The sequence below is a fragment of the Sus scrofa genome, chromosome 12 (genome assembly GCF_000003025.6).
Source record: "Sus scrofa isolate TJ Tabasco breed Duroc chromosome 12, Sscrofa11.1, whole genome shotgun sequence".
Lineage (NCBI taxonomy): Eukaryota > Metazoa > Chordata > Mammalia > Artiodactyla > Suidae > Sus > Sus scrofa.
The window spans coordinates 10,509,551-10,535,156 of NC_010454.4; the positions used below are offsets into that span (position 1 = coordinate 10,509,551).

At 39.1% G+C, this 25,606-nt stretch overlaps 1 protein-coding gene across 1 annotated transcript in view; it reads right to left on the minus strand.

Moving 5' to 3' along the window:
- The window catches only part of KCNJ16 (potassium voltage-gated channel subfamily J member 16), a 145,252-nt gene that overhangs the window by 116,379 nt on the left and 3,267 nt on the right, over window positions 1–25,606 (minus strand). The window contains exon 2 of the mRNA XM_021066712.1: window positions 21,320–21,484. The gene's annotated coding sequence lies outside the window, so the exon portion shown is untranslated. The remainder of the gene's footprint in view (window positions 1–21,319; window positions 21,485–25,606) is intronic.

A 25,606-nucleotide genomic window follows, 5' to 3' on the forward strand; every position in this document is an offset into this window, starting at 1 on the left:
CATTTAAATTCCCTCCATGATGCTGTGAGGTGAATACTATTAGTATCACCATTGATTAGATGATTGATTAGATACAACTGCAGGTAGAGATGTGCCCTCCTCCCAAGTCATGCAGCCAACACATAGGATACTCAGGATCCACCTTAGTCTCCAGGCTCCTGACCCGCTTCTATTCTGCTGCCCTACGTAACACTGGGCTTGTTTACTTACCCATTAAATGGAGCTGGTTCCATTTTCTCCATGCAGGTGTTGTTGGAGCAGGGAGTCTTTCTTTTAGGGTGGAGTGGGAACAAATGATAGCAGACATTTGATTGGAAACAATTCCTTGAAATCCACAAGCTAGACTGGCATTTTGGGCTGTCATTGTTTTTTTCTTTTTACAGCCGCACCTGTAGCATACGGAAGTTTCTGGGCTGGGGGTCGAATTAGAGCTGCAGGCCTATGCCACAGCCACAGCAATGCTGGCTCTGCGTTGCATCTGTAACCTATGCTGCAGCTTTCAGCAACACTGGATCCTTCACCCACTGAACGATGCCAGAGATTGAACCCACATCTTCACAGAGACAATATCAGGTCCTTAACCCACTGAGCCACAACAGGAACCCCTGGACTATAATTTTTTAACTGATGAAAATGCCAATATAAGATAGGTATGAAGCATAGCAGATTATGCTAAACTTCATGACTTTCCACTACCTTGGGGGAAAGTCCATTGCCCACCACGGCCTGAAGGGCCCTGTGTCTTGTGGTTTCTGCTTTTCCTGCTACTCCATCTGCAATCACTCTCTACCTTGCTGACCCTGTTCCAGGCATACTGGCCTTTCAGGTTTTTCTGATATCTCTCTACGGCGGTCACAGCGTGACAGCATTCTAGGCAGAACTTTTAGTAGCAGAGAAGACTTTAAGTAAAGTCTGATTGGTCAGAAATATTGACACGGACCTTCTTGGCCCAAAAGGTTGTTAGGCGGTGGCTGGCAGTGGGGGTGTAGACAGAGCTCAGATGCATGGACTGGGATGTCCACACGTGAGCACGGGGGGCTGCTCACACTGCAGCGGGAGATGAGAAGAAAAGGAGAAAGAGGCTTAGGGATGGGGTTGGCTGCCATGGGTCCGTGAAGAATGCCCAAAGGTCGAAGAGATTCTAAATTTAAAGCAGCTTCTGCTTGTTAGGGAGACTTACTTGTCAAGGTGGGATTATGGAGAATACTGTATTCATAGCTTATGAGCTTGATTGATAACTTTTAAGAATTTAGACGGGGGCATAGTGCCCACTGACGGGAGGTCCCGGCCTGTTTTAATGCCTTCTTTCAGTCTTCACCCAGGAGGCTCCTTTTGGCCTATCAGATGTCGGCATAAATGGTGACTTCTGAAAAAGGTCATCTCTGACCACTCTGTTCTATGCAGCCCCTCCAATACAAGCTAGCCACTCTCTAGGTCTTTCCTCTATTTTAAACATCACCCTTGCCTTATTTACTCTCTTGTCTATGGTCCCTCTAAGCCAGAATGTACCTTCCTTGGAAGTGAAGATCTTTTACTTCTTCAAGGTGGGCTTTCTAGTGCCTAGTAATACAAAATAACCATTCCAAAAATATTTGTTCAATGATAGAAAAACGGAATACTGAATTCAATGGATGGATTCATAAATGAAATTATCGATATATACATACACACTTTTATCTTATGTAATAATAATACGCAGTTGTACTGTGTGGTGCTTTTCCTATGGAAGTGCATACAATTTTCTCCTATTCCATTTGGACTTAAGAGAGAGCCAGCTATTTATAATAATTCATCACTAAACAATGCTTGTGACAATGGAGCAAGAAAGAGAAGCAGCAGATTGTTTTATGTTAAACGATGTTAAACAAAATAGTAAACAAAATGGTTTTAGGGGAGTTCCCATCGTGGCTCAGTGGTTAACAAATCCGACTAGGAACCATAAGGTTGCGGGTTTGATCCCCGGCTTCGCTCAGTGGGTTAAGGATCCATTGTTGCCATGAGCTGTGGTGTAGGTCGAAGACTTGGCTCAGATCCTGCATTGCCGTGGCTCTGGTGTAGGCCAGTGGCTACAGCTTCAGTGACACCCCTAGCCTGGGAACCTCCATATGCCATGAGTGCAGCCCTAGAAAAGACAAAAAAAAAAAAAAATGGTTTTATCCATCCCCTTCCTAGCCTCTTCTGGACCCAAGACAAAGAAACTAGGGAAAAGAAGAAACTAGGGCAAAGAAGTCAAACAGGATTTCTTCTTGGTTCCATAAGAAAATGCGGCACCTGTTACAAGTGTTACACATACGCCAATTCTTTTCTAAGACTAAAGGAAGAAAGAAGGATGCATATTCCAATAGCATCATGGTCAAGGTCCACAGTTTCTTACATTAATAATTAGAAGTTCGTTTTCTGAGAATACACACACATTGTTTAAAATCTTAAAATAGTGCCATTCCCATTGTGACTCAGTGGGTTAAGGACCCGACATTGTCTCTGTGAGGATGCTGGTTCCCTCCCTGGCCTCACTCAGTGGGTTAAGGATCCAGTGTTGCCGCAAGCTGTGGCATGGGTCACAGATGCAACTCAGACTTGGTGTTGCTGTGCCGTGGCGGTGGTGTAGGCCTCAGCTGCAGCTCTGATTTGATCCCTGGCCCGGGAACTTCCAGACACCACAGATGTGGCCATATACTTGTAATATTTAATATCACTATTCCCTTTAAATTATATTTGGGTAAATAAATACATTTTGAAGGAAGAAGGATTTGGGATTCGGAGTATGTCTCATAGTCTATTTGCTGTTGTCATTGTTGATAACAAAAACTTCCATTTCAAATCTTTGTAGAAAGGGTACACATGGAGCAAACAACCTATTAAGTGATCCCTTAGCCAAAACTAAAATGGGTAAATACTTGCCCTATCTTCAAGTCTCATAAAACAGATTCAGAGCCACATTCTGTGGGAATGAGAGTCCCTGAGATGCAGTGCAGACTGCTTCACGGTAGTAAATTCGGTTCACTGTCTCCGATACGCCAGCTACATACGATCCTTCTTTTCCCTCCTACCTACTTGATTCCCCTTCTTTTCTCCTTTTGAACTGCTGACCCGAGTTAGTAGCCAAACATAATAATACAGTGTTTGATCCTCTGGAAACCCATAAAATTACAAACCAGCAACCACCAGGATGTTGGCAGAATTTCTGTGGACAGCAACCAGCCTGGGACTTTTTTCCTTTGGAAATGAAGCACTACATTGCGAGTGTTGATACATTAGTAGGAAGGGGGTACCTTTTGCCAGCTCCTCTCCCCCACCTAACTCTTATAACCACTTGCGATAGGGAGAGAGAGTTCATCTTTTAAAATATTATAGCCTTCTCTCTTTTAACTTTTACTATTCATAGTTCCCTCCCTTCATTCATTTGAAATTCATTCTGCCTATTTTTATTAAGCACTAATGGAGTTTTATAGCACTGAGCTAAGTACTACAAAGGATAAACATATAAATAAAACCACCGTCTACATGCCTTCAAGAATAATAAAATCTAACGGCAACTTTAAGTTCTGATGCAGTGAGGGGGTCTCTCCTCACTACAATGGAAATATCCAATTAATTGGCTAGCTGAATCCAAATGAAAGAAAGGGAAATTCCCAGGTTCCAGAAAGAGAGACAACTCAAGCTAGAGAGATTAAACTCATAAACAGATGCCTGAGGAACCCGATAAACTAACAGAACAGCTAGACCATGGAGACTAGGGACTGGTATTTTAATTCAGACAGAGGAACAGGAGAGGTTGCATTGAGTTTGCCTTTGATTGCTTCCTGATTGAGAATTAGAACTGAGATCCTTACATCCAGCTGGACCTGGTATAGACTTGAATCTTCTATACAGAGTGGTCTAGATAAGTCCATTTGCCAGCTTGTGCATATGGCAATGAGAATGTTTATCTTGGCCTGAGCTCCTCTTATTGGGAAGAGAAAATAAAGTGTCCTACTGGAAGTTAAGTGTCTCAGGCCAACTCCACATACTGGTGTGGAGCAAAGTTATGCTACTCACATGGTGCCTGAATCCAGGAAGGTGAGAAATCAATATAAAAGCTGGTCATTAGTCCTTGAAACCCTGGAAACAAATTGTAGAGCAAACTAAAAGCACACACATTCACTGAGACTGATATCTGTTCAAGAGGGCTGCCACACCTTAACATCATGAATGTTGCACTGCTCCAAAACACAAAACAAAACAAAACAAAACCCCCAGCGAACAAAACAAACAAAAAACAAGTCTTGAGGAAGAGTCAGCAAATAGAAGGATGACCATTCAAGACCTGAAGTAACAGAATAATGTAAAAAAGATATAACATAGGTATATGTCAAATAATTTAGTGTATAAAATGAAGAATGGGAAAATGAGGGGAAAAAATGGACTGATTTAGAGAGGGAGAGGGAAAGACCAGAATTAAAATATGTAATCAAAGAAAAAAGATCATTGGACAAAATTAAGCTGCTGTTGAAGTGATGCCTAGTGATCTGGAAGACAGATCTCAGGAAATTATCCAGACAAAGGGAAATTCAGAATATCAAGACATCGAGAGAGAAGAAGGATAGAATAAGAAAGTATAAAAATGTCTAATAGAAATTACAAAAGGAGAAAGTAGAGAGAATAGAGAATATATGAAATAAAGAGAGCGAAACTGAACATTTTACAGAATTGCTAGAAGAGATAAATCTTTACATTTTAAGATCAGAGGCTCACATGTGGTTATGAAAGGAGATTCAAGGAGTTCTGAATCCAGTAGTGGAATAGAAAAATATTCCTGCAGATAACAATTATTAATCAAGCAAAATTGTAAAAGCAGCTTTGAAGGCCCTGCAAAGTGATGAAAAAGAGAAGCTGGGGACATGGGATCCTTGGAGGAAGGGAACCACAGTGGGTGAGACCCTCGTGTATACAGTGTATACAGGGCACTCCCCACTGCATGAAGCACAAAGGAGCTGGGAGTCATCACTCTGTATGCAAGAATTAATTCAAGACAAAATAAAATACAAAATAATGTGAAAGTTAAATCTAAAACACCTCTAGAAGGACACACAGGAGACTCTCTTTTCTACCTCAGAGGAGACAAGACAGGATGCACTAACCATTAAAGAAAAAGTAATTGATGAATTGGATGTTATCAAAATTAAGACATCTCTTCAGACAATACCACAAGAAAATGAAAAGGCAAACTATGGCCCAGCAGAAAACATTTACAATTAATTTACCTTAAGATTATCACTACATCAAGAATATAGAAAGTGGAGTTCCTGTCGTAGCTCAGCAGAAACGAATCTGACTAGCATCCATGAGGATGTAGGTTGGATTCCTGGCCTTGCTCAGTGGGTTAAGGATCTGGCATTGCCATGAGCTGTGTGGTATGTAGACTGCAGCTCGGATCTGGTGTTGTTGTGGCTGTGGCGTAGGCCAACGGCTACATCTCCTATTGGACCCGTAGCCTGGGAACTTCCATATGCCTCAAGTGTGGCCCTAAAAAAAAAAAAAAGAGAGAGAGAGACGAAAAAAAAATCATGCAGTAGTTAAAAACACTGTCTAAATATTAAACTGTTTAAAAATCAATCAAAGTAGAAAAAAGGAAATCATAAATATAAGGATGAAAATCAATGAAACAGAAAAAGAAAGAAAACTGATAAAGTTGGTTCTTTGAGCCAGGTAATAAAATTAATACGTTAATAAACCTCTAGTTAACTACATGTCTATCAAAAACTTGAGTTCCTAACCAAAAATATTCCCATAAAGAAATCCCTGGGCTCAAGTCATTTACTTAATTCTGAATAGAAAACGATTCTATGTTCATGCACAGGAAGATTCAAGACTGTTAAATGTAAATCTCCACCCAACTGATTCATAGATTTCAATGCCATCCCAATATAAATCCAAGTTGATGTTTCTGAGCAACTGGAAAACTGACTCTAAAATTGACATGATCACTGAGAAAAAACTAGAACAAAAAAGTCTTTAAAAGATCAAATATTTAAATTATTTGATTTTAAGTCTTACTATAAAGCTACAATAATTCAGACAGTGTGGTATTGGCATTAACAGCAGACAAACAGATCAACAGAACAGAAGAGAGTCCAAAAATAGATTCACATATAAGTCACTTAATTTTCTACATAAGATCCAAGGTAATTCATTGGAGGAAGAGGTTTTCCTTACAAATTGTGCTGGAATAATAGCTATCTATATAAAAAAATAATAAAAGAAACGACGAATGAAAGAGAGACATAAAGAGGGGAATTCAGAAAGAACCTCAAGACTTCCCCCACGTATGCAAAAAACCTCTCGAAATAGATCATAGGAATAAATGTTACGAACCAAAACTAAAAGCTTTAGAGGCACAGTTAAATTAAATCTCACTGGCAAGTGCAGAGGTGGTGTTTGATATAATTCTCTGAACTGCTCTGAGTCTTTGAAGCATTGTATTTAATAATTTAACTCTGAAACCTTTTTTATCTCCTTCAATTTCTGAACCAACTTTCGGCATGTCTTGCTGACTTCTCTGTGAAATAAAGTATTCCCTGGGCTTCATCTTCAGCTTTTTTGTCTTGTCGCAAGGATTTTTTTTTTTTTTCTGAAAGTTCACAGTTCTTTTTAGATCTCACTCTCTCCCCATATAGGCCATCCTCCTATACGACTCTGGAATTATTAGCTGGAACTTTGGATTCATTTAGCCAATTGCCAATTAATTGTCAGCACCTAGACATCGCATGGACAAATAAAATTCTCTGTATTCTAATTGAGCTGAATAGTCTCCTCTTCCACATCTGCCTCTTTTCTATTGTGTTTAATGGCACTATTTATTTTTGTTTGTTTGTTTTTAGAGCTGTACCTGTGGCATATATAAGTGCCCAGGCTAGGGGCCTAACTGGAGCTGCAGCTGCCAGCCTATGCCACAGCAACACAGGATCTGAGCCACATCTGCAACCTATGCCTCATCTTGTGGCAATGCTGGATCCTTAAGCCACTGAGCGAGGCCAGGGTTCTTAACCTGTTGAGCCACAAGAAGAACTCCTTAATGGCACTATATTACTGAGCTAATCTAAAGCTCCAGAGATATCCAGACTTTATTTTCCCTTTATCACCACATCCAAAGAGTCATTAAGTAATGTTGATTTTATCTTCCAATGTTTTATTGAATATTTTCACCTCTCCAATTTCTGCTGGAACAGTATTATTTCTTTCAAACCTAGAAAATGGTCCCTAAATGGTCTTTAGGGGCCACGTCTTCCACACATATGGCTTTTATAATATGTCCTCTACACTGCCATTAGGTTGTTTTTTTGTTTTTTTTTTTGGTCACAATATGATGCTAACTTACTATTCAGCTCTATTTCATAATCGTTCTTGCCTAACATTCCAGCCTTGCAAAACTATTATCCTCTAAATACATTACGTGTTTCATGCCCCAATATGCTGCTCCCCATACTTTAAAACCTTTCCTTCCCTTCACATTAAATTTCAATTTGTCTTTTTAGTTTCCCGTTGAAATTTCTCCTTCATGAAATCGTCCTAATTCCTTAGACAGATCAAGCCACTTTCTTCTCTATTCTCGTAGTATCTTTGTGACTATTTCTAACGGTGGTGCTCATCAATCTGTACCTTAATTACTGCTTCTCTGCCTCTCTTTCTGATAGAATTTGAGCTTACCAAGGGAGAACCTACGTCTTACAATGAATACTGTGCCTGAGGCATAATTAGTGTTCGAAATATGCTGAATAAATCAGCACAAAAGAATGAATTAAGAAACAGAAATCAATTTTTTTTTTTTTTTTTACTTTTTAGGGCTGCACCCAAGGCATATGGAAGTTCCCAAGCTTGGGGTCAAATTGCAGCTGCAGTTACCGGCCCACACCATAGCCACAGCAACAGTGGGATCTGAGCCACATCTGTGACCAACACCACAGCTCATGGCAACGCCAGATCCCTGATCTACTGAGCAAGGCCAGGGATTGAACCCGCATCCTCATGGATTCTAGTAGGATTTGTTTCCACTGCTCCACAAAGGGAACTCCCAGAAGTCCTTTTACTGTCCTTTCAGAGGCATCTCTAGCACATAAACGAAAAATGTTCCTTTGCCATTAACTTGGAAGATTAAACTCATTGAGATATTTTCACGGGTGAAAGTCTTAGAACTGGTTGGATACTTAATTGGGACATGTTAATTGCAAGGAAATCTTGGAAAGGTAAAGTTTTTAGATGTGCATGAGCCTAAATAAAAACTGGCATGAATATGGGGGTTTTATTTCCATAGGAAAAGAAAAATAGATTTTTGGTAGTTGGATAATAGTATCTACCCTGATAAAACCCCAGCATTCAAAATGTATTCATCAGACTTCAAAACACATGCTCAGAGCTGGTGGTCCTCAGCGGTCTTCACCAGTCTCGTCTATTCAAAGTCATCTCATTTTACTGAGCCCTTTCCTCTTTGGTTGAATAGTGTATATTTACTTCAATTTGTATGTTTCATATCCATGTACACGTAGCACATGAAAATATTTATGAACTCAAAGATGAGGAAAACCCAAACCGTTTGATGTCTAAAAAACCTTGAGTTAATTTTATAAACATTTTTCATCTTCTTTAGCAGCATGAACTCACCCTTGGCTAAAATTTTTTAGTCACAGAATTAAAAGAATTTAACATAGTTTTAAAGGTTCTGAAGTGGTCTCCTTTAGGATGAGAGGAACTAGTAATTGGCTAAGAAATCCACGCTACACTTAAGTAATTTTGATTTTATTATGAAACTTTCATCTTTTCGTGATTTTCTCACAACAAAGTAAAACAGTGAGAGGCTCATGGTTCTCATTTGTGTTGCTATAAATCATTATTTAGAAAAATAAAGATTTTTTTAAAAAGCTAAATCTGGTCAAAATTTCCCCAAATCCCCTTCGTGGGTGAAACACATAAGCCCCACAAAATCATGTGTTACCATAGATTTAAAGGTTCTTAAAATTCTTGCAGGAACAATGCTAAAAAGACCAGTTTATCAGTGTCAACACAAAGAAATACAGTAACACCTTGTTTTATTATGCTTTGCTTTACTATACCTCATGGCTACTGTATTTTTTACAAAGTGCAGGTTTGTGGCGAACCTGCGTGAAATAAGTTCATAGGTGAGCATTTGCTCACTTGGCATCTCTGTATCACATTTTGGTATTCTCGCAATATTTCCAACTTTTCTATTATTATTATATTTGTTATAGTAGTCTGAGAACAGTGATCTTGGATGTCACTCTTAGGACTCGCTGAAGGCTCTGATGATAATTGGCATTTTCTAGCAAAAGTCTTTTTTTTAAGTGTGTACATTGCTTTTATTAGACATAATTCTACTGCACACTTAATACACTCTAGTATAATGTAAAGATCCCTTTTATATGCACTGGGAAACCAAAAAATATGTATGACTCGCTTTTTGCAATATTCACTTTATTGCAGTGGTCTGGACCCGAACAGGTAGAATGGCCAAGGTCTGCCTACAGTAGTTCCAGATGTGAACAGACCCATGAACATGGCTTTACATGAGAACAAATGGAGCTGGAGGCCAATGATTTTGTTTTGGTGGTGATGTTACTTAGGATGAGCTGCCTGGGAAGGACGAGGATAAATAACTAGCTTTAGGCTGTCTCCATTCCTCTGTCCATGGGCTTGTTTGTGTGAAGGATGATCTGCACAGGAAGTGTCTTATAGCATCTCCTATAATATTAACTAAACAAGAGACCCTCATGAAGCCAGTCAACATGCATCCAGTGATAAACTGAACTCTGGCAAACTGGTAAACTGTTACATTACATGGCAAAAGAGAATAAAGACGGCAATGGAATTAATGGTGCTCATCTGCTGATTATTCTGGATTATCTGAGTGTGTTCATTATAATCACAATGTCCTTAAATAGGGAGGAGGAAGGCAGAAGGGTCAGCACCACAGTGGACATGAGAAAGGACCTGACCAGCCATTGTCGGCTTTGAAGATGGAAGGAGGCTATGACTCAGGGAATGTGTGAGACCTCTGGAAGCTAAAAAGTCAAGACAGATTATCCCCTAGAGCCTCCAGGAAAAAAACAAAAACCTACAGCCCTGCTAACATCTCGATTTTAACCCAATGGAATCCATTCCAGACTTTTGACCTCCAGAACTATAATATAATAAATGTGTGTTGTTTTAAGCTACTGAGTTTGGGGTACTGCGTTACAGCAGCAATAGGAAATTCATAAACCCCCTTGGTGTTCTCATCTATTCCTGGACGCACTCTCATCTCAGATGGAAAGACCGCTACTTGTTACTACAACTACAAGTTCCTTTCTCAAAGGTCCAGAGAACCTCTAGCTCCAGCCCACTCAGAAGATTTCTGTCTAGTTAAATAACTGAGGTCACATGTTTATAGTTTGTTGCTAAAAGACAGAACGTTCTTACCTAGTATCTCAGGATCTGACAAGCAGCACTTCTAATTTCCATGTGCTACTTTCAAATGAACAAATTAGTGTTTGTTACCCATAATTTTACAGCTAAGTGAAAATGCCAATCAGTCTTCGGAATCTCAACTTGCACAGAACACAAGTTCTTTTGAATTATGAATCAGAAAAATAGTATTGGGTGTGGAGAAAAAGGAACCCTCCTATCCTCCTGTTGGTGGGAATGTAAACTATGGAGACGAACACGGAAGGTCCTTAAAAAACTAAAAGTAGAGTTACCATATGATCCTGCAATCCCACTCCCAGGCATACATATATCCAGTGAAAACTGTAATTCAAAAAGATATACGCACCCCAATGTTCATAGCAACACTATTTACAATAACCAAGACATGGAAGCAATCTAAGTGTCCACTGACAGAGGAATAGATAAAGAAGATGTGGTACATATATTCAATGGAATATTACTCAGGCACAAAAAAAGAATGAAATAAGATTATTTGCAGCAACATGGATGAATCTAGAGATTATCATACTAAGGGCAGTAAGTCAGAAAAAGACAAACATCGTATGATATTATTATATGTGGAATCTAAAAATGTGATACAAATGAATTTATTTACAAAACAAATGGAGGAACAAGCTTTGAAAACAAACGTATGGTTACCAAAGGGGAAAGAGGGTGGGGAGGGATAAATTAGAAATTTGAGATTAACACATACACATTACTATGTATAAAACAGATAAACAGCAATGACCTACTGCATAGCACACTGAACTATACTCAATAGCTTGTAACAGCCTATAATAGAAAAGAATATATCTGAATCACTTTGCTATACACCTGAAACTAACACAACACTGTAAATCAATTATATTTCAATAAAAATTGAAACAAAAAAAGAAAAAGATAGTATCTGAAATGACTGAAACCACCAAGATGATACTTTTTTTAAAATATATTACCTTTTTGTGCTTTTAAATTGACTTTAATTACTAGTTGAAACTCAGCTGAATTAGGAAGTTTGTAGTAGCTGGCAAATAAACAAGTTGAAGGTGAAGATTTTTGACTTCACCAACTATAAATACTGAATTAAGGTTTCTTGGTAGAGGATGGAGTCTGTACATGTAAGCTGATAAATCTCCAGTCCCTGGACAAGTGAACATGATAGACAATGGATAAATACTTGCTGAATTAATTAAGAAAAGTGTGACTACTTCTCTCCAGAGATCTGGTGACTCATTGATTATCAAGTTTAAGTAACAAAGCAAATGGAGACACTTGAGTCACGTGCCACAGACCGGAGGTAGAAGAGTCAGAGACCAGTATCATCACATAGAAAAATTCCCCCCAAGTACTTTACCTCAGACTGATATTTTTAATAAGAATATCAGAAGTAAACCCAGGGCTTCTCTACTCTTCCTTACAACATCTTCTCTTTGGGGTATTGTAAGCTGAAAATATTTTTCTGGATTTCAATTCCAGTTTAAAAAAGAGATGCTGTGGAATAAATCTATAGTGTGTGTGTGTATAATTAATTCGCATGTAGTGGAAGTCACTGTCTGGTACATAGTTCTAAGGGATCTGAAGGGCAAAGTTTTAGCACCCTCCAAATTCCCTCACACTGGTCCTTTGTGGTCAACTGATATCCCACTCACAACCTCAGGCAACCATTGATCTTTTTGTCTTCCTTATAATTTTGCCTTTTTAGAATGTCATAGAAATTGAATCATAGAGTACGTATATAGCCTTTTGAGTCTGGCTTCTTTCATACAGCAAAATATACTTGAGATTCATCCTCGTTGATAAGCGAATAAATTTAATTGTGTGGATGTAACACAGCCTGCTTACCCAAACACTACATGGAAAACATCTGGACTGCATCCAGGTTTTGGTGGTTGTGAAAAAACTGCTACAACTGTTCTTGTAAGGTTTTACGTATAAAGCCCCAATTTTCATTTTTATTGGGTAAATACTAAGGATTAAAATTGCGGGGTCATATGATAAATGTATGTTTAACTTTAAAAGAAATTGATAGATTATATCCCAAAGTGACTTCATCATTTTGTATTTCCCTCTGCAGTATGTGAACATTCCAATTGCTCTACACCGTCTCCATCAGTTGATATTATCCTTTTTATTTGTGTGTATGTTTGTTTCCACCAATCTAATAGGCAGAGAATGGTAAGGGTGTTTCTTTAAATAATTTCAAAGAAAAATGATTTTGCTGATTCTCTGATACTTTATAAGACCGCTTAGTCTTGGATTCTAAGAGAAAGAATATCTCAAAGATATGACTCAAATGGCTAATTATAACTGCATAACAATGGTTCCAGTTTTACGCTAAACGATACTCCAGGATACAGGCCTTTAGAAAGACTTCATTTTAGTGACAAGTTCAAATAGCACTTGACTGATGATCTAAGTCAGGGATTTGATTCTTGAATAGTCTTCTTGAATTCTCTTCATCTTTTGGGATAATCCTGAACCCAGTCTTTCTTTTTGCAAATGCATTCCTTCTGGTATCAGAGGCATTAGGAAGGTCTCTCAATGGTTCATGGGAAACCAGTCTATTATTTAGAAAAGTAAACTCAAGCCTGCCTTTCTCTTTATGGCACATCTTCTTAATATATGAAGAATAGCAATATTCAAAATGAGAATGGTTGAAGACTAAGAAAATGGAACACTTTGCAAGTGTAAAACATGATCCCAGGGCTTCTAGAGCGTTTACATTTCCATCCGACACAATTCACTGAATACTACGCAGTCAATGCCACATGAATTACCCTTCGGTTCTTTTTCTTATAAGGCCTATCTCAATTAAGTCGTTTTCTTCCAGCTTTGAACTTTTAAGGGAAAAGAGAAAGATAAAATCTGTGGGTTACTTTGGTAACAAGTTATGTTCTTTCTCAATGAATTTTCCATGACATGTGTTTAGGAAAATCTCAGAATACACAAAAATGAGATAATGAAGGGGTTTTGTATTTATCAAAGGCTGCCTTGCCCCCATGCACAAATAAGCTAACTCCGCATTGCACGGAAGGACACTTTCGCATGCCCAGAGGCATAGTCCGTGAAAGGGAAACTAAGAAGGGAAAACTGGTCCCGATGGAAAAGACCTCCCTGAATCCTCACCAAAAGCTGGAGCCATCTCAACTTGGTGGCTTTGACATTTTTATCAATGCGGTTTCCCTTTTGCTTTTGATTTACTTGTCTTTCTTGTTCTCCTTCCAGGTTGGACTTGAAAATAAATTTAAAGTTCTTGACGATAATGTATTCTCAGAGGAAGACTCAGGACTCAGAAAGATGACACATTCCTTTAGAATGTTCCAGTGTTGGTCCCAAGCAGTAGCTGATTCAGAGGGGGCTCATCTTTACCAGTGATGAGCTGATTTAAACAAACTCATCAGGCATCCTCGCTTGAAGGCAAGTGTGAGCTCTGCGAATGAAATAGTTTTGATCTTTGGAGTTCCCACTGTGGCCCAGCAGAAATGAATCTGACTAGGAACCATGAAGTTGCGGGTTCGATCCCCGGCCTTCTCGGTGGGTTAAGGATCTGGCATTGCTGTGGCTGTGGCATAGGCCAGCAGCTGTAACTCTGATTGGACCCCTAGCCTGGGAGCCTCCCATATACCGTGGGTGTGGCAAAAAAATTGTTTTGATCTGATGTGTATTTTTCTCTCTTGATATTTTCAAATGCTCCTTAATTCATCACTGTGATTAAGAGGGATAAAATTCATTTCCATCTTCCTGGTCACCATAGCAGGAAATTACTGGATTTTTTTTTTTTCTTTTCTTTTCTAGGGCCGAAACCGCAGCACATGGAGGTTCCTAGGCTAAGAATTGGAACAGAGCTGTAGCTGCTGGCCTATGCCACAGCCACAGCAAGGCAGGATCCGAGCTGCGTCTGTGACCTACACCACAGCTCACGGTAACACTGGATCCTTAACCCACAGAGCGAGGCCAGGGATGGAACCCCCAGCCTCATGGTTCCTCGTCGGATTCATTAACCACTGAGCCATGATGGGAACAGTGGATCTTAATTCTAGCTGTAAGTTCTCTCGAAATGCACGCTTATAGTGGCTACTGGCGATATTTTGAGACTTGTGTGCACTTCTCACACCTCTGCTTAAAAAAGTATCTGTAAGGTTAACTTCAGACTGTGTTTTTGTCTAACTTCTCTTGACAATAAAAAGCATCTCTTCCCTCTTAATCTTTTTTCCACAATATCAGCGAGAGTGTCCGCAGATGCTGCCCTGGGTCTGTTTCTCCAATCCTCTACCTGTCATCATTTGCCTCCTCACTTCGAATGTTCTCCTACTAATAATGCCCCCACGTCTCTAAATCTACACCTCACACGCTGACATCTTCCTTTAATTCTGTCTGGAGTTACTAGCTGCCTACTGGAGCTGAAGATCTATGCTGTGCTGGTACCACGAATACACATGAAAGAGAACTCTCCACCTCCTGCCATCAAACCAAACCGATGCTTCCCCCTGATTCTTCTTCCCCTGTTCATGCTGCTCCATCGCTCCTGCACTCAGATATCCAAACTCCCACCTTTGGGACTCCTCTCCCGACATCAAGTCCAGGAAATATCTTTACGCTATGTGGGTTAATTTTTTTCCTAAAATCTATTTTACTTTACTCCTTTCCTTTCTAAATACTCAGTATCTTCACATGACATTTCATACATTCAGGGATTTAAGATCCTCAGTAAAGTAAGCTCTTGCCAGTCAATCCACAGCCCAGCCGTCCTCATGGCCACCACGATAACCTGCCTGAAATTCTACTTGAATAGGCGATTTTTCTAAACAAACAAACAAACAGCTCTATTTGAGTGTCCAAGAAAGTCCACTGTCCTAAGAACTTCACCCAAGGCTCAAAGCAGACTGACGTGTACTTTTCCAAGACCGACAGGTACCTCTTGGTATTTCCTTATCTGTACCCTGCACACCCACTACATGTTTGCTTTCAAACACCCAGAATGGCCTATCTTTGGAAGCTAGCCTTTGGTCCATATTCTCTCCACCTAGAACAGTTGTTTAACAATTAGATGTTGACATCTCATCTTTCCCTTTAGAATCTGTTGTCCACATTAGCACATATCAGAACAAACCAAAGTGAATGGTAACATTTGGATTTCCCTGTCCAGTTTCAGAATTTTGATTTAGTAGGTCTAGGATTGGACCCAGGCAGCTATAATTTTAATGAGTTCACCCAAGTGATTCTCATACCGATGGTCTTGGGATTTCTCAAAAATAACTTTGAGAAATACAGAAAAGGCCTGGCTGATTGTATATATAAAGACGTCTCTGATGTCACTTGTTGAAAATATTTCACTTTCACTGGAATACATTTTGATTATATCTGAAAAGAAGTGGGTTAATTGCAGATAGACCCCTGAAATTAGCATCCTGTTCCCATCACTGTCTAGTGGCCTTGAGAAAATCAATTAATGTCTCTGATACCCTTTTCTAATATGCAGAATGGAGCAAATAATGGTACTCATGTAATAACATTGTTTTGACCTATGAGAAGCACCTGGCCCAGGTTCCAGCATATGGTAAATAATCACACATTTGCTACTACTGTATTTCTTTCCACGGTTCCTAGACACACAGTGACTTTTTATGTCTTTGGATTCTGGTCCCAACTTCCCTTTTGATCCACTGCCAAACATCAGGTTTATTTGAGAACAGGGCCTTTTTCTTTAACAGATCGTAAGTTCCTTAAAAGTAGTGATCACGTTTAGAGAGTGAGTATGAAAAAAAAAGGCTCAATAGCAATGTTATTTTATTCTGCTCATATTACCATGTCTAATTCTCGGAACAGAGCAAATGTGCAACAAATATCTTGAATGGGTTAATTCAGAAGTTTTGTGAAAATGGGCTAGGACCTCAGTGTATTCTGAGCACATTAAAATCAGAGTACACACTAAAGAATCTTAAACTCTATTATTACTATTATTAAACTGGCTATCATGCAGGCAAACCTATTAAGTTTAGTATGATAACTTTTCAGAAGATGACAAAGAAGCTCAGAGAGATAAAGGGCTCAGTTTCCCTCAGTCAGTTGGTGGCAGAGCTCTAGACTCCGGCCCCAGCCCTATCTCTAGTGAAGCCCTGCCATGATGGCTACCAGCGCTTTCCAACCAAGATCTCAAAAACAGAAATGAAAAACTAGTTAAAGTTCTCTGAAGACATTCATAGATAGCATAGGAGGTGCACATGTACTATTCTGAATAACTAATTGAGTTCTGGTAGAGGAAAGTAAGGAATCCCTACAAAACGCCTCATGGAAGGGCTTACTGGAAAACCTTTTAAGCTCAGCATATAGAATATGCTTAAAACTAAGGATGTCTGTACAGATGGCCAATAAGCACACGAACAGGGACTCAACATTGGAGTTCCCGTCATGGCGCAGTGGAAACAAACCCAACCAGGAACCATGAGGTTGCGGGTACAATCCCTGGCCTCGCTCAGTGGGTTAAGGATCTGGCCTTGCTGTGAGCTCTGGTATAGATCGTAGACGTGGCTCGGATCTGGCATTCCTGTGGTGTAGGCTGGCAGCTGTAGCTCTGATTCGACCCCTAGCCTGGGAACCTCCATATGCTGTGGGTGCGGCCCTAAATAGCAGGGAAAAAAAAAAAAAAAAAAAAAGCTACTCAGTATCACTAGTTATTAGAGAAATGCAAACTAAAACTATAATTAAAGGTACCACCCCACACCGGTCAGAATGGCCATCATTAACATGTCTACAAAAAACAAATGCTGGAGAGGGTGTGTAGAAAGGGAACTCTCCTACACTGTTGGTGGGGATGTAAATCAGTGCAGCCGCTATGGAAAACAACACAGAGGTCCCTCGAAAAATTAAAAATAGAGTTGCCATATGACCCAGCAATCCCAATCCAGAGCATAGACCCAGACGAAACTATTTCAAGAAGATACATACACCCGTCTGTTCATAGCAGTACTGTTCAAAAGAGTCAAGTCATGGAAAAAAAATCTAACTGTCCATTGACAGAAGAATGGATAAAGAAGATATGGTAGATATATACAAAGGAAAACAACTCAGCCATGCAAAAACGAAATAATGCCATTTACAGTAACATGATGCAACCAGAGATACACATACTAAGTGAAGTTAGGTCAGAAAGAGAAAGACAAATACCACATGATATCACTTATATGTGGAATCTAAAATATGATACAATTGAACTTAACTGCAAAACAGAAACAGACTCCCAGACTTACAGTTGCCAAGGGTGGGATGGGAGGGAAGGATTGGGAGGTTGGGGTTAGGAGATGCAAACACTTTTATTTAGCATGGATAAACAACAAGGTCCTACTGCACAGTACAGGAAAATATATTCAATATCCTACGATAAACCAGAATGGAAAAGACTATAAAAAAGAATGTATATATGTGTGTAGCTGGATCACTTTTCCATACAGCAGAAATCAATACAACATTGCAAATCAAAAAAAAAAAAGTTTAATTAAAAAAAAAAAAAAACCAACAACTACGGATGTATGTGAAGAGTCCCAGAACCAGGTCTTTACTCTTTTAAAACTCAGGCTGCATGTCTATACAGTAGCAGATTTTTAGTCCTGACATGCAGTGTCCTACTTTTATAGCAGTACAAGAAGCAAAACGAGAGAAAGGGGGCCATGAGCTGGCAAACAAACAAACAAAATGACTCTGTGTCTAGAAGTGGGTTTCATACTCCAAAGTCTGTGGTCCATCCAGGATATCTTGTGTCTGTAATGTCAAAGCTAATATGAGGAACGAATGTAGACAGAGCCCAGAAATCCAGCAGCTGCTTATTTCCTATTTGAAGCTGTGATAACTCCTATCTGTGTGATGAAAACAACTGTTTGAGAAATCTCACTGATATCTCATTGATCAGACACTCCTGGGAAAATACTAACACCAGAACATGATGAGACAGCCCTAAAAACCATAGGGGCCATAACAAGACATGAAAATTACTGGCTTAATCTCTCCTAGTTTCCCAGTTTTCGCCCACAAGGCAATACTGGATAGCCAGCCAGTATTAATTTTCCTTTTAATTATTTTTTAAAATCAAATACTTCACACTTCCTCATGTGTTTATTCTATTATCTCACATGTTTTTACCTAGACTTTCTTTATAGCATGCCTATGTTTTAAAATTTTAGGTTAATCCAATATTTAAACTTACTTTGTCTTTTTTTTTTTTTTAAACATGTTATAATCATTCTTTTAGTTCCCAGGCTAGGAGTTAAATTGGAGCTGCAGCTGCTGGCCCATACCAAAGCCACAGTAACACTAGATCTGAGCTGCATCCACGACCTATGCCACAGCTTGCAGCAAGGCTGGATCCTTAACCCACTGAGCAAGGCCAGGGATCAAACCTGCATCCTCATGGACACTAATCCGGTTCCCAACCCACTGAGCCACAACATGAACTCTAGTCATTCTTTAATATTACAACCTTTGCTACCGCCTGGTTGCTTCTTTCACCAAAGATAGATATGGCTTATGAATGGCATCATTAAACACAGAAATCAGCACTGAGACTCTTGCAAGAATATACATCTTGCTCCCCGCCCCATCTGTCTCCTGGATAAGAGTAATGTAGAAAGTCAGGAAAATCAATGCCTATCTCTTCTGAAATAACGGAGAATGATCGCAGAAGGAGTAGCACAAGGTCACTGGCCCCAGTGACAACACTCATTGTAATTACCTGACTTCATTGAAATTAAGACAACCTTCATCTTGTTTTTGAGGAGACTAAGTAAGGTCGGACACCTTTTGGTTTTGGCTGAGAAGTGGAATATTCTCTATATTTTGTACTTCGCAGGAATAGGACATACTCTCTTTTTCTATGATTATTTGCTACGCTTTATAGTAAGGTCTGTTGAAAAAGTAGGAAATTCGATATCTAATACTGTGGTCTATGAATTGAAGAAATGCTCTGGTGTGTGTATTTAACATCTAGAGACCTAAAAATGAACAGGTTGGTGGAGAGACTCTGAGGCAACCTCATGCTCACGGCCCTTGTTCAGGCCTTTGTGACATTTGTTCCTCTGGGGAGTGGGTGGTTCCTGTGACTTGCTTCTAACCACAGAAAATGCAGAGATGTTAATTATGTGACAAAGGTGATGATGTCACTCCCACAATTACACTGCATTATATGAAATTGCCCTCTAGCCGTCTCATGTTCAAGACTTTCTCTTTTGTTGGCTTTGAAGGAATGAGATGTTTGTTGTGAGAGGGCCTAAAGAGAGGGCCACATGGCAAGGAACCGTAGCTGTCTGTTAGAGCTGAGAGCAGCCCCTGGCAAACATCCAGCAAGAAGCATAGAATCTCAAGTCTACAACCACAGAGAGCTGAATTCTGCCAACTGTATGGGTTTGGTAGCAGATACATCCCCAGTTAAGTCTCCAGATGAGAACTCAGCTCTGACCAACACCTGCGACATATGGAAGTTCCCAGGTCAGGGGTCAAATTGGAGCTGCAGCTGCTGGTCTATGCCACAGCCAGGGCAATGACAGATCCGAACTCGTAGCAACACCGGATTCATGACCCACTGAGCAAGGCCAGGGACTGAACCCACATCCTCACGGACACTATGTTGGGGTTATAACCCCCTGAGCAACAACAGGAACTCCTGATCAACATCTTGATTGTACAGACAACCCAGCTAAGCCAAGCCCAGATTCCTAAACCATAGAACCTATGAGATAAGTCACAAAGTTTGTGGTCATTCATTGTGGAGTAAAAGAAAACTACTCCAAATAAGTACTTCATGTTTTCCATATTGCGATATTTAACAACTCCTTATAATAGTCTCCTGAATTCCCTACAACTTGGCCTTGTGGCTCAATCATTATTTGAGTCAACATCTCTGCAGGATTTGCCATTTACAAACTAGTTTTATACATACTAAATCAATTGTTCACTGAGATAAGTTGTTATTATTGCCCCAGATAGAGTCTGTGAAGTGTGAAAGGACTTACCCAAGGATAACTAACCAGTAAAGGACACATTTTGGTTCTGGTCTCAGGACCTTGACTACAAATCCCAGGTTATTCAACCATTTTGCCTTCTGTAATTTAGCCTTAGATCATTAAAACATAGCAAATGAACCACACTTTCTACCCTTACAAGGGCCGGTTATATTTATTCTGTCCTTTAGGATGGGGAAACGCCTTCCATTTACCTCAACAATGCATGTGTTACAAGACTAAGAAATACATGCTTGTAGAAAAAAATCCCATGGAAAAAGGATTAAAAGGCCTCCTTCTAGGGATCGTGGCTCAGAAGCATCATCCTTACCTAAAATCAGGTTTTGAATTGCAGATAGGAGTGTTATTATCAGCAGGAGCAAAGGCACAAAGCCAACTTTTTTTCTTTTTACAGCCACACCTGTGGCATAAGGAAGTTTCCAGGCTAGGGGTTGAATCAGAGATGCAGCTGCTGGCCAATGCCACAGCCACAGCAACACGGGATTCGAACCACATCTGTGACCTATGCTACAGCTGAAGGCAACACCAGATCCTTAACCACTGAGCAAGGCCAGGGATGGAACCTGCATCTTCATGATACTATGTTCAGCTCTTAACCCTCTGGGCACAAGGGGAACTCCTAAAGTCACCCTTTAAAGACATTTTTACATGGTCTACTCAGGCTTAATTTTTTATACTTTCAATAGCTGGAAAAAAATGGGCTTTGGCAAAATAGTTTATGATTGAGGCCCAAACCCTAAACCTTATTAGGAACCAAAGCAGATGGCAATACTAGCTAGTAGATTAAAAAAAAAAAAAAACTGTTCTCTGTTGAAAGAAATATTTGGAAGTGATGTGAAGGACTTAATATTTACCTCTTTGTGAATGGCCAATGCTGGAATTCTAACTGTGAGGTCTGTTGCTGGTTTGATCCAAAGGCCAGTTAATGGGGCACATGGCAATCTCTTCTGAAATGGAGCAGAGCATTTTCTACAGCAGAGATCAAAGGCTCTAGTGCAACAAGTCCTCAAAGTGGGCACCTGTAATAATATAAATGAGTGATTAAAGTCATCCCACCCTGTATTTCACATTACTCAACTGGAATAGCAGTCATGAACATTTTCCCTCACGCTAGGCTCTTTACTTAAACCTATCGGTATCACTGAAGCTGTGGGCGCTTAAGAATAATTTTATAACAAATAAAGGATTGTTTCATGTTTGCCAGACATTTAATAAGCTTCTAGAAAATATCCTGTTTTAGTTCAGTTCAGAATTTGGCCCAAGATGAGAGAATTTTGTTTGATTGTTGGTTGCTTATTTTTCTGAACCTACATTTTAAATGACAGCAAGTTTGGAAATAAATGTGATTCAACCTTGGAATGTTCTTGCTATGTGTCTGTGTGTCTTTTATCAGGGCCCTTGATTAGAAGGAAAAGAGAAAGGAGTCCTTTTTGTTCCATCTCTCCCTGTTATTATATTCATTATGAATCTTTCCCTTTCTCTCCGCCAATTAGGACCTGTACCAATATGGCGGGACCTCCAGAGAACCAGCATTGCCTCGCCCGCGTGATTCTTTCCAGAAATCACTTGGCTTAGAATTCAGTGCCCACCCCCTCCCCTTTTAAAATAAGTTCAACTGAATTCCAAAGCATTTATATTTAGAGCTTGCATGACTTAAGGATTTATTATCAAAGAAAATGAGAATGCTTCTATTTTCACCCTTACCTAAATAAACAAGCTCACTGGGTGCAAAACATTTGAAATACTTTGCCCCTGATGGTTGTACTATAGAGAAGCCTCTTATCAGTTCAGGAGGAGAAAGCAGAGGTGGACAGCCTGGACTTGGATTCTAATCCTGACTCCACCATTTACGAGTTCTGTAGAATTCAATATATTAAGTAACATCTTTTTTTTTTTTTTTTTTTTTTTGCCTTTTTAGGACCGAACCTGGGGCATATGGAGGTTCCCAACCTAGGGGTTGAATCAGAGCTGCAGCCACCAGTCTATGCCACAGTCACAGCAACGTGGGATCCTTAACCCACTGAGCAAGGCCAGGGATCGAACCTGTGTCCTCATGGATATTAGTCAGATTTGTTTCTGCTGAGCCACTCTGGGAATTCCTAAGTAGGCTCTTTAAGTCTATTTCTTAATCTGTACCGGGCTTAATCATGGCTTCTTGAGGCTATTGAAAGGGTTGAAGGAATGGTATACACCCCTCCATCTGGGACATGGGGACTCAATTAAAAGTGTTATTATTTCAGCACTGAACACTATATTTTTTTCTTTGATTGTCTTTTTCAGTTAGTTGCTCTCTCAAGACCTTCTGGTTTGCCCTTAGTCTTGTTTGATTAGCTCCATATCAAACAAATGGGAGTTATATCTACATAGAACCAAAGATATGAAGAGCTGAAAAAGCACCCATTTATTCTGGTTATAAATTTGCTTTGGAACTTAGGTTTACCTTTACTGATCTCACTACATTTAACTTCAGAATTTTACTCAGCATTGTTATCAAGGTAGAGCAGTGACTGACATACAATTTGTTCATTCTTAAGGAGTGTTCCTACAAAGCATCGGGTACATAGAGCATTCAGGGCATGTTTGCTCACGAAATGCGTAGATAATTGAAATGATGACAATTAATAATAATTACGGTGACTGGTACATTGCATTTTTCATTAAAAGTATTTTACAATTAATCATTTACATTTAAAACCCTTAGCCTTATTTTTTGCAGTTTTATTACTCAAAGATCAATAAATGGGCAAGATGAGCATATTTTTGCTATCGCTATTGCAATTTATATAATATTGTTTCTTCTAATGAATGCATTTCTTATAACTTTCTATTCATTTAAATCTTCTTTATTATCTTTCAATACTGCTTAACATTTTGCTCCTATACATTATTTTGTTTATCCTTGGGAACTTTATACTTTTTTGCTTAAGTTGTAGAATATTTTTTGTTAAATGAACTTTTTCATTTTAAAATTGTCTTACTTTATTTAATTAATTAATTAATTAATTAATTTTTGTCTTTCAGGGCCACACCAGCGTCATACGGAGGTTCCCAGGCTACGGGTCAAATTGGAGCTGTAGCCACCAGCCCACACTACAGCCACAGCAACTCAGGATCTGAGCCGCGTCTGCAACCTACACCACAGCTCATAGCAATACCAGATCCTTAACCCACTGAGCAAGGCCAGGGATTCAACCCTTGTCCTCATGGATGCTAGTCGGGTTCGTTAATCACTGAGCCACGATGGGAACTCCCATTTTGAAATAATTTTAGATTTACAGAAAAGTTGCAGAGATAGTACAGAGTTCCCATACACCCCTCACCCAGTCTGTTTCCCCTAATGCTATCATCTTACATTTCTGTGGTCCTTCTGTCAGAACTAAGAAACCAACATTGGAACATTACTATTAACTAAATTCCAGATTTTGTTCATATTTCAGCAGGTTTTCCTTTTTTTTTTCTATAAACATTTTTATTTGGCTCCAAGATCTTATCCAGGATACCATATTGCATTTAGTTGTCAGGTCCCCTTAGTTTCCTCTGGTCTGTGACAGTTTTTCAGTCTTTCCTTGTTTTTCATGATGTTGATAGTTTTGAAGAGTACTGGTCAAGCATTCTGCAGAATGCTCTTACTGTCTGGGTTTAGCAGATGCATTTTTCATAATTAGACCAGACTATGTGTTTTGGAAAGAATATCACAGAGATAAAAAAAAATGCCCTTATCATTGTACAGTGATCAGTGACCGTGGATCCACATGACATCACCATGACGTTAACACTGATCTTCCATCTGGCCAAGGAAACGCTAGGGTTTTTTTTTTCCCCCCTTTCCATACTCTATTTTTAAAAAATCAACCTGTAATGGTCATCGTTTCCTGGAGAGAAGAGTATCTACATGTTTGGAATATTTGTATATTTGGAATTATTTTGTATGGAAAAGTTTTTTTCTTCTCCTCCATTTACTTATTTCTTGGTAAATTGAATTCTTCCTCTATTTCTGGTTTTTGGACCAAATATATATTATGTATATGATATTATATATGTATATTATGTACACATATCCATTTATGATATTTATATTTTTAAATATATACTATATAAAAAGAGTATGTATACATAATATACATACCTAATAAATGTTGAGTTTTGCTATATGTTTCGTCTCAGTCCATTGATATGATCAGGTGTTTTTTTCTTCTTTAGTCTGTTGATATGGTAGGTTACATTGATTGATTTTTCAAATATTTAGCATTGTATAACTGGAATAAAATCCTCCTGGCAATGGTACATATATTTAATACATATTTTTTCTGGATTCAAGCTGCTAATACTTTGTTTAGAAACTTTATGGCTAAGTTTATATGAGATATTGTCTATAGATTTTTTCTTTTGTAATGTCTTTGTCTAGTTGTGATAGCAAGGCAATTTTGGCCTCATTCAATGAGTTGCAGAGTGTTTCTTCATCTTCTGTTTTCTAGAAGGGGATGTGAAGAATTGGGCTAACTCTTCTTTAATTGTTTGAAAGATCTCCAAATATTGGAGTGACCTGGATCTTGGTCACCGAGCTTTGAGTCATTTCTACCTACATTCTGTTTTTAAGCAATGTAGTTTTCGTTCCTTTTAAAATACCTTTTACTTGCCGATAAATCCCAAATTTAGATCTCCAGATCAGATTTTTCCATTGAGCTCCAAATTTATATACAATTGTCTCTTAGTACTGGTAGAGGATTGAGTCCAAAACTCTCCACAGATACCAAACTCTGTGATTGCTCAGGTTCCTTATATAAAATGGAGTAGTATTTACATACAACTTATGCACATCCTCCTGTATACTTTAAATCATCTCCAGCTAACTTATAATACCTGATACAACGTAAATGCTACATAAATGGTTGCTGGTATGAGACAAGTTCAAGTTTTGCTTTTTGGAACATTCTGAAATTAAAAAAAGACATATTTTTGATTTGTATTTGGTTGAATCCATAGATACAGAGCCCACGGATATAGAGGGCTGACTGTATACAACTTCCCATTAGATATCTCCACTACAACTAAAATAGAACTCTAATCCCTGTCTACTCCATTCCGATAGCCTGTTTCTCCCCCAATGAGAAAGTATCTCAGTGCAATCACCCTATTCCCAT